Raw genomic sequence first — 13,189 nt, 5'->3', positions numbered from 1 at the left:
AAATTACTGGATGGCTTAACTCCAATGTAAAAATGCATATAAAAGCAAAGGAGAAAGCCTTCAAAAAATACTAGGTTGAGAGATCATCATCAGCATTCAGACTTTATAAAGAATGCAACAAGAAATGTAAGGGTGCAATAAGGACGGCTAAGATAGAACATGAAAGACACATAGCGGAGGAGAGCAAAAAAAATCCCAAGAAACTCTTTAAGTATGTAAACAATAAAAAAGGGAGGACAGACCATATTGACCCCATAAAGAATGAGGAAGGAAATCTGGTTACAAAGGACGGGGAGATGGCTAAGGTATTGAATTTCTCCTCAGTCTTCATGAGGGAATTGGGGGACTTCATTAACCAAAACTGCAGTGTTTATCCTCATGACACATCACAGGAAGCACCTCCATGGTTAACAGAGGACAGAATTAAATTTAGACTTGGTTAACTTAACATTAATAAATCATCGGGACCAGATGGCTTGCACCCGAGGGTACTTAGGGAACTCAGTCAAGTAATTGCCAGACCATTCTTCCTAATTTTTACTGACAGTCTACTGACTGGAATGGTACCAGCTGATTTGAGAAAAGCCAATATAGCACCAATATTTAAAAAGGGCCCAAAATACATCCCTGGGAATTACAGACCAGTTAGCCTAACATCAATAGTATGTAAACTCTTGGAGGGGATGATAAGGGACTATATACAAAATTTTAATAATGAGAACGGTATCATTAGCAGTAATCAGCATGGATTCATGAAGATTCATTCTTGCCAAAGCAATCTATTAACCTTCTATGAGTTGGTGAGTTGCCATCTAGATAAAGGAAGGCCCGTAGACGTGGTATATCTGGATTTTGCAAAAGCATTTGACACAGTTCCCCATAAACGTTTACTGTACAAAATAAGGTCTATTGGCATGGACCATAGGGTAAGTACATGGATTGAAAACTGGCTACAAGGGCAAGTTCAGAGGGTGGTGATAAATGGGGAGTACTCGGAATGGTCAGGGGTGGGTAGTGGGGTGCCCCAGGGTTCTGTGCTGGGACCAATCCTATTTAATTTGTTCATAAACGACCTGGAGGATGGGGTAAACAGTTCAATCTCTGTATTTGTGGACGATACTAAGCTAAGCAGGGGAATAACTTCTCTGCAGGATGTGGAAACCTTGCAAAAAGATCTGAACAAAATTAATGGGGTGGGCAACTACATGGCAAATGAGGTTCAATGTAGAAAAATGTAATATAATGCATTTGGGTGGCAAAAATATGAATGCAATCTATACACTGGGGGGGAGAACCTCTGGGGGGAATCTAGGATGGAAAAGGACCAGGGGGTCCTAGTAGATGATAGGCTCAGCAATGGCATGCAATGCCAAGCTGCTGCTAACAAAGCAAACAGAATATTGGCATGCATTAAAAAGGGGATCAACTCCAGAGATAAAACGATAATTCTCCCGCTCTACAAGACTCTGGTCTGGCCGCACCTGAAGTATGCTGTCCAGTTCTGGGCACCAGTCCTCAGGAAGGATGTACTGGAAATGGAGCGAGTACAAAGAAGGGCAACAAAGCTAATAAAGGGTCTGGAGGATATTAGTTATGAGGAAAGGTTGCGAGCACTGAACTTATTCTCTCTGGAGAAGAGACGCTTGAGAGGGGATATGATTTCAATATACAAATACCATACTGGTGACCCCACAATAGGGATAAAACTTTTTTGCGGAAGGGAGTTTAACAAGACTTGTGGCCCCTCATTAAAATTAGAAGAAAAGGGGTTTAACCTTAAACTACGTAGAGGGTTCTTTACTGTAAGAGCGGCAGGGATGTGGAACTCCCTTCCACAGGCGGTGGTCTCAGCGGGGGGGCATTGATAGTTTCACCTGAACGACTGCAACATACAGGGATATACAATGTAATACTGACATATAATCAAACACATAGGTTGGAATTGATGGTTTTATATCTTTTTTCAACCTCACCAACTATGTAACTATGTAACTATGTACTACACTTCTGGTGGTGTACATAGTACACAATACAGTGCAGCCATAGTACAGTTGCTAATACAGTGTAGGCTGTGTACACAGTATCTAATACAGTGTGTACAGTTTCTAATATACTTCTGGTGGTATACACAGTACACAATACAGTGCAGCCGTAGTACAATTTCTACTACTTTTCTGGTGGTATACACAGTATCTAATACAGTGTGTACAGTTTCTACTACACGTCTGGTGGTGTACACAGTACACAATACAGAATACAGTGCAGCCGTAGTGCAGTTGCTAATACAGTGCAGGCGGTGTACACAGTATCTAATACAGTGTGTACAGTTTCTACTACACTTCTGGTGGTGTACACAGTACACAGTACAGTTTAGCCGTAGTACATTTTCTACTACTTTTCTGGTGGTGTACACAGTATCTAATACAATGTGTACAGTGTCTACTACACTTCTGGTGGTGTACACAGTATCTAATATAGTGTAGTGTGGTGTTGCAAAACAAAATATACATCATGTCCGGAAGGCCACCAAGGAGAGCCAGACGCTCACAGGCCACTATAAAGGGGGCAACCAGCCTCTGTGTCCACAGTCAACAGTGCTGGTCATGGACATGGTGCATCCTCTTGCAGGTGGCCGTGGGGCACGCTTGTCCTTTTTTTCTGCTGCTGGCCATGTTATTGAGCCAGAACATGCAGAAGAGTTGGTGGAGTGCATGACAAAGCCGTCCTCATCCTCCTCATCCTCTGTCACCCAGGCTCAGAGTAGTTTGCCTTCCAACACAGCTGCCAAAGTGGCCTATTCCACCGGCTCCTTGCCCACAGTCACTACTTCCGTAGCCCCACCATCATGCACGTGTCAGAAACCATGAAATCAGCCCAAGACAAAAGTACAGTTAAATCACACTTGTTTAATAATAAAAGTAAATAGAACAAACATAGTCAAAACATAGCCAGAGTTCAGGAACCAGAATGGATAGTCAGAAAAGCCAAACGTCAGGGAGCCAGAGATGAGCGTAGTAAAAGAGCAAGCAGGATCTGGAACTGGAAGGGATGTCAGCCAAGCAAGTCTTTCAACAGGAATGCAGGAGAGCGTCTCTGTGATGTTGACTAAGGTGAAGGCAGAGATCTTCTGGGCTGGACGCCTTAAGTAGGCAGGACTGATGAGCAGGATCAACAGCTTAGTACCTGTGGAGAGATAGGAACTGGAAATTAGCCAACAGCTGAGCGGCTAGCTCAGAGAAGGAAGGGCTGAACCCAGCCCTGACAGCACGGAGGTGTCCCCAGGTTTATTTGACCACAGTGTTGGGTACATGCTGCTGGAGGATGTGCAGCGATTTGAAGGCTCTGATGTTGGTTCCCAGGTTCTGGAAGGGAGTAACGTGAGCCTAGACAGAGGGGGTGCCCAAGAAGGACAAGAAACTGCCAGTCATGTTCCCCCAGCTGCAGCATACTGCCAAGTTTGCTCCAGTGACGAGGAGGGAGAGGATGATGAGGTCACTGACTGTACTTGGGTGCCTGAGAGAAGAGAGGAAAAGGAGGAGGCACAACTCCAACGAGGCAAGATGTCCTCTAGGGGGCAGCTTAAGGGCAGCCACCCTATTGCATCACACCACAGAGCTCTGCAGGTGCAGGGTGCTGCTGACTCCCCGCTGACTTTTAAAAGTTCCTTGGTGTGGGCCTTTTTGGACACATGTGCAGCAGATGGCACCATTGCTGTTTGCAACCTATATCTGAAGCGGATCAAGCGTGGCCAGAACAGCAGCCGCTTGGGCACCACATGTTTGACCGGACATATGACGACCTGCCATGCAGTCCGTTGGCAACAGCACTTGAAAGACCCACATCAAAGAAAAAGGCAGACATCTCCTTGATCCTTATCTAGGATCTCCAACCCCACTATACCTCCATTCCTCTCAAAACCTGCACTGAGAGGAATGAAAGTATAGCAATAGGTGTCCCAAGTACTTGCAGACAATCTGCTAGCAGTACACCTCCATCTGATTTTAGCAAGCAAATTTCCCTACCCCAGTTGCTGAACCGTAAAAAGAAATTCAGTCCCAGCCATCCACACGCTCACTGTCTAAATGCTAGCTTGGCCAAATTGCTAGCGCTGCAACTACTGCCTTTTCAGCTGGTACAGTCTGCGCCCTTTCGTGAATTTGTGAAATGTGCTGTAGGTTCCAAAATGCCATTTCTTTTCACGAAAGGCCATTTCGGCTCTCTACCGGCATGTGGAAGGCAATGTTTTGGCCTCGCTGGATAGGGCAATCAGCAGTACGGTGCATATTACCGCTGCTTCATGGTCCAGCAGGCATGGGCAGGGACGTTACCTTTTCTTCACAGCACACTGGGTAACTCTGCTGGCAGCTGGGAAGGATGCAGGACAGGGTTCAGTATTGTTGGAGCTTGTTCTGCCACCACGCCTCCAAAATTGTAGTGGTGATTCTGCCACAGCTCTCTCCACCCCCTCATCTTCTTCCTCCTCTATGGCCTCTTCTGCAGATTTGTCCTCTGAACCAGTGGTGCTCCATAAGTGTACAAGGGGCTACGGTGCTTGAGTTGGTTTGCTTAGGGGACAGGAGCCACACTGGGGCAGAGATTCTGTCAGCTCTGCAGGAGCAGGCTCAGAGGTGGTTGACGCCACACCGGCTTCAGCCAGGAATGGTTGTATGCGACAATGGCACCAACCTTCTCTCCGCCCTCCGACAGGGACATCTGAACCATGTTCCATGTTTGGCACACGTCCTGAATTTGGTGGTGCAGCGGTTCTTGAGCAGGTACCCAGGCTTACAGTATCTCCTGAGGCAGGCCATAAAAGTCTGTGGTCATTTCCGCCAGTCATACAATGCCAGTGCTTGGCTGGCTGACATTCAAAGGGAATGAAACCTGCCCACCAACCGCCTCATTTGTGACCTTCCCACCAGTTGGAACTCAACGTTGGCAATGCTGCAGCAGCTGCACATGCAGCAGAGGGCCATCAAAGAGTACTTGTTTGAGTATGGCACCAGGACAGGGTCAGGGGAGCTTGGCTTCTTTTTGTCACGCCAGTGGCTACTGTTCAGTGAGGCATTCGCTGTCCTGTTACCATTTGAGGAGGCCACAAGGATGGTGATGCTGTCACCTCTAGTCTTCCTGTTGGAGCACATGCTTCGTGGAATAATGGACAGGGCACTTGAGGCAGAACAGCGGGAGGAAGAGAAGGACTTCCTTACCTCTCAAGGACCCCTTTATCCCGATAGCATTTCTGCGGGCCCACCAAACACACAAGAAGAAGATGAGGAGGGGGAGGATTGTGTCAGCATGGATGTAGAGGATAACAATCAGCAGCAGTCTTCAAGGGATGGTTTTCAGTCCCCAGAAACCCAAGGAGTTGTACATGGTTGGGAGGAGATAGTTACGGATCATGTGATCCTTCGTGACCCAGAGGACTCAGAATCAAATGCATCTGCCTCTTACGCTGCATGGCCTCCCTGATTCTGCAAAGCCTGCAAAAGGACCCTAGGATTCGTGGTATTAAGGAGAGGGATCATTACTGGCTGGCAACCCTTCTTGAACCTTGTTACAAAGGTAAGGTTGCAGAACTCATCCTGCCTTCGCAGAGGGAGGATGAAACATCTTCAGGAGACCCTGAAGATACCCAGACCCTGTTTTTTACTGCAAGGCCTGCTTTAATCTTGACATTTACAGCAGTCAAAGACCTGTTTATTGCCTGGATCCAGGATCCAAGGGCACACTGTGTCAGTCTGAGTGCTGACGCTGTAGAGAGCAGACCTCTGTGCAGCAGCTCCAGCCATCCGGCCATCTGGCCACCCAGCCACCTAGGACTCATCCCGGACTCCCCTAGCAGAACTGCACCAGGATCCCCCTACCTATCCATCATGCCGTCCACACCATCCGGACGCCGCGTTCATCCCGCCGGCCGCAAAGGCTCATCCTGCAGGAAACTCCGTGGCTCCGGCCTAGCTCCAGCCAGCGCCGAATCGCCGCCTCACCTCCCACACCTCCCACAGCCGATCGGCAGCCTGACCGGCTGGCCCGCGCCCCCTCCTACCGGATCCATCCTCTTATCCTCTCACATCCATCATAGCCGGACCGGGAACATAGCGCTCGGATAGCCCACGGATCGGGCCTAGCTGGCGGCCATCTTGGAATTCCCTAGCATTCGGACAGCCCGCGGCTCGGGCCTAGCCGGTGGCCATCTTGGTCCTCCCTCCTGAGGCCACATCATCCTGTCACCTCCAGGTAGGACCCACCATCCCATGGACCCCCCTCACTGTTCACGGTCCTGAACCACCCACTATACCTCCACCGGGGCACCACCGCAGCCGCCGTCCAATCGCCCCGTTCTCTAGCCGCTAGACTCGGGGGACAGACCGAGGCTGTGGCCTAGCTCCAGCCAGCCGGCCACCTCATACCCCTCCCACACTGTCCAGCAGGCCCCCGTGTCCCTCTACACCTGGAACACCCCCTCCTTGCTACTGGACCTCACTGCAGGGGCACAGGTTGACACCGGAGGCCAGGATATCCATGACTCTGGCCCTGCCCAGCGCCCATCTCAGATCCTCCTAGATGCAGCCGCAGCACCAGTCCATAACCAGTAAGTAGAGGCCAGGTCCCCCTTCACCCCCTCCGCAGCCCCCCCTTCCCCCTCTCTCCCGTCTTTTTCTCTGGACCATTCTGTACAGGTAAGCCCACCGGGGTACCCCAGCTGTTGATCCAGGGTCCTTGAGTTCGATCGCCCCTCGGGGGATCAGGAAGGAATTTTTTCCTCTGCTGCAGCAATTGGCTAGCTCAGCTAGGGTTTTTTCGCCTTCCTCTGGATCAACAGGAGGGTGGTAGATAGCTCCTTCATCACCCCCCTCCTGAACTTTCCGCACCATCATCCAGCACGTCAACTACACTACTCCCGTAGCAGTGGCAGCCATCTGATCCCTCCATCCCCCAACAACCTCATCATCGCTACATCAGTACCATCATCTAATCATCCTTACTTCAGCAACTTTGTCTTTCTCACCATGTGCAATTTCAAATACACAGCGGAGGCTAAGAAACACCGCCTCAACTTTACCAACCGCCACTCAAAAAAGACTAAAAAAAGAACAATTACTAAGGACCAACCCACAATCAACCATCAAATACAGGGAGACACCAATCCAACCACAACAACTAGCATGCGCCCTGATCAACACCAGATCTGCAGTCAAGCACAGACTGGAAATCCATGACTTCATCATCGAAAACAACATAGATTGCCTCTTCATTACGGAAAGCTGGCTAACACCCAACTGCAACACCATCCTAACTGAATTGGTGCCTGAGAACTACAGGATCCTAACTGAGCATAGAATAGGAAAAAAGGAGGAGGCCTAGCAGTGATCTTCAAATAGCATCTTGTATTCACCAAACCAACTTTACAGAACTCAGTGCCTTTTATGGAGACACTCTCCCTGCATCTTCAAACAACACCCCAAGACACCACTCACATACTACTATGCTACAGACCACCAGGACCAAAGACCAATCTCCTTACACCACTCACTGAATTCATTTTAATACACACCCTGAAAATCAAAAACTTTCTGGTACTTGGAGACTTTAACCTCTGGGCAAACTCTACCCAAGACCCTATCGCGACCGCCTGCATTAACCAACTGGAAGAACTAGGTCTTCAGCAGCTGATAAATGCTCCCACGCACGGTTCAGGACACACTCTAGACCTCATCTTCAAACAAAATATGGACATCAACATATTCGACAACACACCACTACCATGGACGGACCACCACGCTATAAAATTTAAAATCACCATTAACACCACCCTTCAAAAACAGAAACACGCAACAACACACTGGAACAGATCTCAGAAGAAACTACACTCTGAACTCTTCAAAACCACATTATCAAACAAAATACCATTGCTAAACTTAAACCTCTCAATGGAACAAACACTCAACTCCCTAAACAAGGCATTACTACAAACAACAGACTCAGTGGCGCCAAAACGCAGGACACTCATCCGCAAAAAAAACTCAAGGTGGTTTAATGGCACTCTCACCCTACTCAAGCAAGAATGTAGAAAAGCTGAAAGAGCATAGAGAAGAAATCCTACCAAGGAAAACCATACTAACTACAAAGAACTCACTGTGAAATACCACAAAGCAATCTTCTAAACCAAAAAAGAACATTTCTTGAACACCATCTCAACTGCCTTAAACCAGCCACGGGAACTTTTCAAAATAGTCGCCCAGTCAATGAACCCAACCTGCTTAGAGCCCCTAGCAAATTAAACTCAAGCATTCTGCAATGAGTTATCAAATTTCTTCATCGACAAAATCGACAACATTCAGAAAACAATTCAACAGAACAAAACAATGAACCTCACTCAACCAAAGCAAAAAGAGGATATCGACACGAACATCACACAATCACTGAATTTCTCTTTGACCCCAATCACCACTGACACCACCAAAAACATCATCAGAAGCCTTCGAGACAAGACATCACCAAACAACATAATTCCCACAAAACTCCTGAAAGAATGTTCCGACATCTTGGCCCCTACTATAACACACCTCATAAATCAGTCTTTCAAAGAAGGGATTGTTCCAACCACCCTCAAGCAAGGCATCATTAAACCCCTGCTAAAGAAACCCAACCTCGACCCTAAGGACCCTAACTACCGCAGACCGATAACAAGCCTCAACACCATCTCCAAGATTATGGAGAAAGCAGTAGTACAACAGCTACAACGCCTCCTGGACACTCACCAACTCCTGGACCCTCTGCAATCAGGCTTCCACCCAGGCCATGGCACAGAAACGGCACTTCTCAAAATATGGGATGACGCCCTTGAAGCAGCAGATGACGAGAATCATGTCTCCTGGTACTGTTAGACCTCAGTGCAGCATTTGATACAGATGACCACAATACTTGTCCGCCTTACAGAAGTAGCAGCAGACACAGATTCTAGTCTAAAATGGTTTGCATCCTTCTTAGAGAATCGTTCCCAGACAGTGAAACTAGGAGCATTCACCTCTGAAACCTGTGCAATCTCCTGTGGAGTCCTTCAGGGTTCACCCTTGTCACCAGTGCTATTTAACATCTACATCCGCCCACTCCTCAAAATCATCAGAAAAACGGACCTCTGCTTCCACTCATATGCTCATGACACCCAACTCTACTTTCGCATCACTGGACAAAAAGACCATCATCAGCAATTAGAGAAATGCCTCACTTTGAAAGATGACTGGATGACCATTAGCTCCCTCAAACTCAACGGTTCAAAAACAGAACTTCTTCTCCTACACGCTAACCAAAATTCCAAAACTAAGACCCTGTGGACACCTCCCACCATCTTTGAACAGACCATCTCTCCAAGCACCAAAGCCAAGAGTCTCAGAGTCATCTTTGACTCAGAAATGTCAATGGATGCACAAATAGGATCAGTAGTTAGCGGTTCTCACCATCTCCTCCGCCTGCTACATAGACTCATCCCCTTCATCCCAGAAGAGGACAAAGCAGCAGTAGTTGGAACAATCTTCAATTCTCGACTCGACTAAGCAAACTCCCTCTACAAAGGATTACCCCAATATCAGCTTGCGCGCTTACAACTCATCCAAAACACGGCGGCAAGACTGCTAACAGAAAAAAACCATGGGAATCCATTTCCCCATCCCTGAGGAGCCTACATTGGCTAACCATAAAGAATCGGATCAAATTCAAGACCCTCTGCCTCACCCACAAATGCATACAAGAAAACGCTCCTCAATACCTTCGAGAGAAAATAAAACACTACACACCCAATCACAGTCTTCGATCATCTAACAAAAACCTCCTTCTCATTCCCAAATACCACTACAAATCAAAAGGAGAACGAAGATTCGGAGTCCAAGGACCACGGCTATGGAATGCTTTCCGACTTACATCTGCATGGAAGAAAACCATCAGGCCTTCAGGAAAAAACTCAAGACCTACTTCTTCTAAGAAGCTGACAACACAGCACACATCTAACGCCTTGAGGCGATTCAGTTCGCATTTGCAGCGCTTTACAAATCATTCATTCATTCAGGAGGCCTTGAAGAAAGGTTTGTGCAATGCATTTCCAGACCCTGGGAGGTTACAATTTCCTGGTGCTGAACAACGTGTTGCTGAGGCTTTGTTCAGTCAGAGGAAGAGTGGTGGAGAAGGTGGGTGGCTAAACGATGCCTTCAAACTATTTTTCAGTCCTCAGCGCCAAGGTCTGATCGGTTCAAGCAACCATCACCAGCATCTGCATTACATGGTGCAGGAATATCTAGGGGCAAGAACAGACTTGGAGACCCTTCCAACAGAGCATCCACTGGGTTACTGGGTCTTGAGGATGAACCACTGGTCAGAACTTGTTCAATATGCAATTGAGCTACTGGCCTGTCCTGCATCCAGCGTTCTTTCTGAACGCACGTTCAGTACTGCTGGAGGGTTTTTAATGGATCATAGCGTGCGCCTGTCCACAGACTCCGTTGATAGGCTCACATTCATAAAAATGAATCAGTCTTGGATCAGCAGCTATCAAGCACCTGATGCTGATGTAACTGATTGAATTTTCTATGAATGTGGGATCCCTTGATGCCTATGCTGACTATCCTATTCCTCCTTAATCTTAATGTGTGTTGTGGCACCACCACCACCCAAGGCCCAATTTGTCTGCCCCTGTTTAACAGGAGCATGTAATTACAACTCTTGATATAATATTTCATAGCAGGGCCTTTTCCTGCGCCCAACAACCATAACTGTGAGGGCTTACAGTGTAGTGGCACCACCACCACCGCCACCAAAGGCCCAATTTTTCTGCCCCTGTTTAACAGGGACATGTAATTACAATTCTTGATATAATATTTCACACCAAGGCCCGTTCCTGTGCCCACCAAGAGTAACTGTGAGGGCTTACAGTGTTGTGGCACAACCACCACCAAAGGCCCAATTTTTCTGCCCCTGTTTAACAGGGGCATGTAATGAGAATTTTTGAAATAGTATTTCACAGCAGGGCCCATTCCTGCGCTCACCAAGAGTAACTGTGAGGGCTTACAGTGTTCTGGCATCAACACCTAAGGCCCAATTTTAGTATATATACTGCTGTTCAGAGTATATAGTGCCTGGGGGACCCCACGTCATTTTTTTTTTAAATTTGGGTGCGGGGTTCCCCTTAATATCTATACCAGACCCAAAGGGCCTGGTAATGGACTGGGGGGGGGGGCCTATGCCGTTTTTTTTCAATGATTTTCATCTATATTGCCAGGAGCTGACAATAAATTATAGCCGTGAGTAGTTTTAACCACTTCCGGACCAGCCGCTGCAGTTTTACTGCGGCAGGTTTGCTCGGCTGAGAAAATCGACATTAACTTACATCACTCTTCTTTTTGGCCAATAGGGGCGCTCGCGCCACCGGAGGCGTGCATGCTCGCGCCACCGGAGGCGTGCATGCTCGCGCCACCGGAGGCGTGCATGCCCGCAGCCGATGCAAGTGCCCCGTGTGTGCGATGACTGCCAGGCTCCCGTGATCGCTCGTGACAGAGCGAGAACCAGGATCTTTGTGTGTAAACACACAGATCCCGGTTCTTTCAGGGGAGTAGAGAGAGATTGTGTGTTCATACTAGATACGAAAACAAATGTCTCTCTCCTCCTAGATAGTCCCATCCCCCCTACAGTTAGAAGACAGTGAGGGAACACAGTTAACCCTTTGATTGCCCCCTAGTGTTAACCCCTTCCCTACCAGTGACATTTATACAGCAATCAGTGCATTTTATAGCACTAATCACTGTATAATTGTCAATGGTCCCAAAAATGTGTTAAAAGTGTCCAATTTGTCCGCCGCAATATTGCAGTCCCGATAAAAATCGCAGATCACCGCCATTACTAGTAAAAAAAATAATAAAAATGCCATAAATCTATCCCCTATTTTGTAGACTCTATAACTTTTGCACAAACCAATCAATATACGCTTATTGCGATTTTTTTTACCAAAAATATGTAAAATACACGTCGGCCTAAACTGAGGAAAAAAAAGTAGGATATCTATTATAGCAAAAAGTAAAAGATATTGTGTTTTTTTCAAAATTGTCGCTCTTTTTTTGTTTATACAAGCAATGGGGGGAAAAGCGAACTTAGGACTTTAATTTGGACGCAAGGGAAAGTTTGCACCCCCATCCTTAATATCATGAAAAAGAGGGGGGGAGGTTGGGACTTTGAATGAGGTGCGCATGATGCAGCCCAATCACACAGAGGTGCAAACATATGTATGTTTATTAAGGACCAATGATCAACATGGCATAAAAACGCATTGCAAACATTAGACATAAAATAATCAGATATAGACAATAAATCTATGTATATACAACCATGGGACATGGGTAGGTACAATTATGCATCTTAATCCCCCAAGCAAGATAAAAGTCATGTGAAGTAAAAAAACATCTGAAAATTGGTCAATGTGTGTTTGATGCATCAAAGGTAGGCCCGACACTGCGTTTCATGGACTTCAATCCCCTCTTCAGGAGCCGGATGCATGGGTCTAACAAAATCAGCAGAAAAGGGGGAAATTGGGCATAATGGGCCATGCGATTATTTCATGTCTAATGTTTGCAATGCGTTTTTATGCCATGTTGATCATTGGTCCTTAATAAACATACATATGTTTCCACCTCTGTGAGTGTGATTGGGCTGCATCATGCGCACCTCATTCAAAGTCCCAAACTCCCCCCCTCTTTTTCATTATATTGTTTATAGCGCAAAAAATGGCCTGGTATGAACTGGGGGGGGGGGGGGGTGGACACCCCACGCTATTTTTTTATTTATTTTTTTCAATAACTGGGTGTTGGCAATTTTAATTGCAAGTCATTTTAACCTCTTGCCAACCAGCCACCGCAAATCGCTGTAGATGTACAGCAGGGGAGCCAATCAGCGGTTCTGGCAGATCATTCCCCACAGTGACAGAATGGGGATCTGCCATAGTAAACAAGGCAGATTGTCCTAGGCAGCCCATTCCCCCACACAGTTAGAAACACCCTGAGGGAACACAGTTCACCCCTTGATCGCTCCTGATCTTAACCCCTTACCTACCAGTGTCATTAGTACAATGTACGTGCATATTTTTAGCACTGATCACTGTAATAATGTCAATGGTTCCCAAAAAAGTGTCTGATCTGTCTGCTGCAAT

Source organism: Aquarana catesbeiana, linkage group LG01 (genome assembly GCF_042186555.1).
Source record: "Aquarana catesbeiana isolate 2022-GZ linkage group LG01, ASM4218655v1, whole genome shotgun sequence".
NCBI classification, from domain to species: Eukaryota; Metazoa; Chordata; class Amphibia; order Anura; family Ranidae; genus Aquarana; species Aquarana catesbeiana.
This window is presented reverse-complemented; position numbering follows the sequence as displayed.